We start from the raw sequence: 4,793 nt of genomic DNA on the forward strand, positions 1-4,793 counted from the left end.
AGCTGCCCCCGAGTATGGTCTTTTTTAACACTTGAGAAGGACGTGTTCCGATTCAAACAATACTGCTCAAAACACCTTGAAAATTCCTCTATGGGAATGGCCTTTATATCCTATGCTACATTCTTTTAAATATCTTTAGTGGTAAGCAGGTATCCAATTTCCATTCCGCTGACTTTTATGAAACCCCTACTATGTTATGTGTTGGGTACTGTTCTAGGTACTGACTACAGGGACAAAAATGAAAGTTTCTGCCCTAAAGAAGTTTACACTCTACTAAGGAGAAACAACATTTATATGGATCAGTCAACAGAAATCTTTTCTTTTTTCCCTCCACTGGAAAGTAGATTGATTTTCAGAAACAGCTAAAAGTCAGTAGAGTCAAGTTTTGTGAAAAACTGAGTTGGAGCATCCCACTCTTGTGGTCAATTGAGGAATACCTATAAAGGAGCAAGAATACTTTTCTCTTGGGCTTCATAAACTGGTTCTGAAGGCAGATCCAAGTCCAACAAAAAAGTATTGTTGGACAATGGCAATGGGACAAAAGCATCCTCCTCAAGGTCACCTTAAAGAGGGTCAGGATCAATCAGGTGATAAAATAAGGTTACTGCCTTCAAAGTCATACCAAGTAAGGAGCTTATTTTACTTCCTAAGCAACCTCAGCCTGGCATTGGGGGGGAAAGCAAAATGAGTCTTAATGAATTACTAGACTCACATCCATATCCTATCCAGATGTGTTAAGTCAAAATCATTACACTATAATGATACTATTGTAGGACCATCCTGAGAGATATTATAGATCCACTGAGTATTTTTCAAGAAAGAAACAAGATTCCTCCCCAAGTCCCAACAAAAAGGCAAAAGGGTACAACAGCAATAGCGTTAAAAATTAAAAATTGATCCTAACTATTCACATTTCTAAAGCAATTTACAATATATATAAAGTATTTTCCTCCCCATAACAATAAAAAATAGCTAATGCAAGTATTATCATCCTCATATCACAGATGAAAAAACTAGTCTTCCAGGTGCAATGTAGTTTGCCCATAGTCACACGTGCATTGGAAGCCAGACCTTTTGACATTAAATAGAACTGGCCTTTTCTACTCTACCATACTGTAGGAGCAGGCAATATTGTACAAGGGGCAAAAGAATGAGCCTGATGGGCTCTAAATTCTGAACCCAACAGGTTTTCTTTTAGTCAGGCTCCACTCCCTGTGTTAAGTGAACTTTGGAGAGTAATAAGAGCTGGTTAATTCAAAGTTAATTCAGAGTTTTTTAAAGTTCCCTTCTCCCACACTAATCTCTTCAAACCACAAAAGTCCTTTATCAGTGGAGGAGAATTGAAAATCATTACATCTATTGCCTTCTCAGCTCAAACTCCCTGCTTCAAAGAAGAAAACCTTTTGCAAAGCTACAGTTCAGTAGTTCCTTCCTCCTTCTCACCATTCTTGTATATGCCAAATAACAGCATTGTCCACTGACATTTTGTAAATGCCATGCCTTCTTTGTATTCAACATACTTTCTCATATCGGTCCAGGTTAAGTATGCCAAGTTCCTGGATTGGTACTGGTACACATATTGAACCACATATCTGCATGTATTCACAAACACACATGTATGCATAAACAACCCTCTTATTTTTTTTTGAAAATTTTATTTAATTAGTTAATTTAGAATACATTTCCATAGTTACAAGAATCATGTTCTTTTTCTCTCTCCCCCCAACCCCCTCCCATAGCTGACACACAATTCCACTGGTTTTTACATGTATCATTGATCAAGACCTATTTCCATATTATTGATATTTGCTCTAGGGTGATCATTTAGAGTCTACATCCCCAATCATATCCCCATTGACCCATGGGATCAAGCAGTTGTTTTTCTACTGTGTTTCTACTCCCACAGTTTTTCCTCTGGATGTGGATAGTGTTCTTTCTCTTATGTCCCTCCGAATTGTTATAGGTAATTGCATTGCTGCTAGTAGAGAAGTCTATTATATTCGATTGTGTCATCATGTATCAGTCTCTGTGTACAAGTTTCTCCTGGTTCTGCTCCTTTCACTCTGAATCAATTCCTGGAGGTCGTTCCAGTTCACATGAAATTCTTCCAGTTCATTATTCCTTTGGGCACAATAGTATTCCATCACCAACAAATATACAATTTTGAACAACCCCCTTAGGATTGTTAACCATTTCATTTCCCTCTCTCTTTACCCCTTATCTTGCCTATTTCCTTATGTAAAAGCCTATAAGTAGATGCCCCTGGAAGGGGGTGATGTAATCCAAAGGAGCTCCAGGAATTAAGATTCCCATGGGGGCTACTAGAGAGACTGGTTCTAAATGTAAATCTAGAAGAAAATAGATAAATAATAGAGGCAATATGGAATATTGGATAGGATCAGACTTATGGCCTTCAGACTCTGGGTTCAAATCCTACTTATGATACTTACTGATTATGGTTGAATCACTTTGCAATAGTTTCCTCATCTTCAAAATGGTGCTGATAAAACCTACAATCCTGTCTTACGTGGTTGTTGAGACTGAAATGAGATAATATGTGTAAAATTATTTAATGTTTACAAAGCAGTATACAAATGTCAATTAAAATTAAAAGGCAAGTTTCACTTAAAAGAGTGGAAGTAGCTAATGGTGATAAAGAATTTGACAATTGCAAATATATATAACAATCCAATGAGTTAAGTAGCAAAACTATGTCTTCATTTTAGAAATAAATTGAGACCAATCAGCAAAGTTAAGTAATATGTCCATGATCATGCAATTAATAAAAGAGGTGTGCTTAGGACTCAGGTCTTCTGATCCTTCCCAGTATGCTACACTGTTGTTAGCTGAATTAGCCCTATCACCTGTCTAAGTTGCTTCAAATAAAGCAAATGCAACAGAGAAAAAAATAATTAAAGGAAAAATAAAGACCTTTTGGAAGGGTTAGGAGATGATGGAAAGATCAATACAGAATGTCCTGATTTCCAGTGAAAGACTGTTGGGGGACCAGACAGAGACATTCCTCAGGGTATTAAGGTTGAAATAATTAAAAAGTTCAGACCAGTTGTAGAAGACCCATAGAACTCAAAGTGAGGGGCAGAGGAGACAACTTAGGGAGACATACCTGGAAAGTAGAAAAAGTAGGATCTAGAAGGAACTGAGAACCAGCAGCTGCGTCATCTGAAATATACATTAGGTTGGATGCATGGGGAGTTTATTTAAGTGTCAAAATCAGACAACATGTAGTGATGCAGAATAAGTATTATTAGAATTCAGGAAAAGATGCTCTCCTGTGGCATAAGTAGTCAGAGACATCTCCTTGGGGGAGAACTTTGAAGGATATGTCAGATTTACATAGGATCCACACCTCCAGATTATGCTGCTTATCTGTGAGTGATGGGCAACTCCTGAAAAACCAGTGCCTCAAGCCCCCATTCAAGTGCTACATGATATGCAGGGTGTTTAGAAATGTTGACCCCAGGAGGCACTTTTCTAATTTTTCTGCCACATCATTTTTATAATTTTTTAGCAATGTCAGTTCTTTTCATTGGTCTCCATTTACTTTCTAGCAACTAAGATTATGAAGTCATCGGATGCAGAGCTCAAGGAGACTTAGTGTAAAGGTTACATTAAGGAGTTCGACAAAGTGAGGAGAGCAGTTTAACAGAGACTTTGTTTAATTTAAGGAAGAAGAACTGATAGAAATATAGAAAAGATAGATTATAACTCTTATGCCCTATAAATACAACTAAAATTTCTAATACTACCTAAAATTTCCTAAAACTACCTCTAACTGTCTTCTGAGGACAGTTTATTCTGCCTGGGAAGCCAGGCCTATCTAAATTACTCTATACTCAACTGTCCCTGGCTGCTTCCTTTCTCTCCTCACTGACCAACTGTCCCTCCCCCCAACTTCCTGTCAGATGTAACAGTTAAAATTTAGGGGAGACTGAGGCAGGTAGAAATTAGTTTCTCTCTGCAAGGAGTATTATATTTTTTAGAGGTTTATTAAGGATTAAGGATTAAAGAAAATACAGGATAAGGAAAACGTGCCTAGGCCAGAGGCCTAGACAAGACCTCACCTACATTATGGAAAAGCCCCATCTGCCCCTAAACGGAAGTCTAAAAAAAAAAGATCAAGAGACCCAAAAACCTTTGCCACCAGCTTAAATCCTTCCTCGATCTCGGCCCACCTCAGAATTCCCGTGAGATTACAAAGCATCTTGGGGAAGTGGAGCAAGGGCTTGTGGGGATTGTAGTCCTGTATTCGAGTATTTTTTACACAGAGGGCAGGCTACTTCCTCTCTTCAGTCCTGGTAACAGAACCTTCAGCTTAGTTTCTATTATAAAATCATTTTCCTTGATAATAAACAATGGATTAAAAGGGAAATTGGCATAAATTTGGTACAAGACCAAGGATTCCAGGAGACAGAGATACCTTAATGTATAGGCAAAGTAGTCATTTATTAAAGTAATTTGAGGACCCCTCATCTAAAAATATCTTTTCAAGGGATGCCTGGAATTTCATCATTAGAAATTTTCTTTGAAGGTATCCATAATAGGGGTAGCATACCTGGTTTTCTCCCTGGTAACAAAATCTTCAGCTCTGGCTCACTGACTCCAGTTCTGTCCAGTTGTCAGTTCTGATCTACTTAGAAATCCTGCTCTCTGGCTTCTTAAGGAGACAGATGGAGAGATTTTAAAAATCCCTTTAACTCTAGTCCAGCATCCTTATTGGAAAGATGAAAAAGTAAGGCCCAGAGATGTTGAAGGTTCCACTTATGTCTCCTCTT

At 37.9% G+C, this 4,793-nt stretch overlaps 1 long non-coding RNA gene across 1 annotated transcript; it reads right to left on the reverse strand.

The window, feature by feature from the left end:
* Nucleotides 1–1,666: 1,666 nt before the first annotated feature.
* Nucleotides 1,667–4,364, reverse strand: LOC130458018 (uncharacterized). Its single transcript, XR_008917218.1, has 4 exons — nucleotides 4,083–4,364; nucleotides 3,125–3,180; nucleotides 2,451–2,540; nucleotides 1,667–2,121 (listed from the first exon to the last, which is right to left on the reverse strand). It is a non-coding gene; the product is annotated as an uncharacterized LOC130458018 (long non-coding RNA).
* Nucleotides 4,365–4,793: the final 429 nt, after the last annotated feature.

The sequence above is a fragment of the Monodelphis domestica genome, chromosome 3, assembly GCF_027887165.1.
Source record: "Monodelphis domestica isolate mMonDom1 chromosome 3, mMonDom1.pri, whole genome shotgun sequence".
Classification (NCBI taxonomy): Eukaryota; Metazoa; Chordata; class Mammalia; order Didelphimorphia; family Didelphidae; genus Monodelphis; species Monodelphis domestica.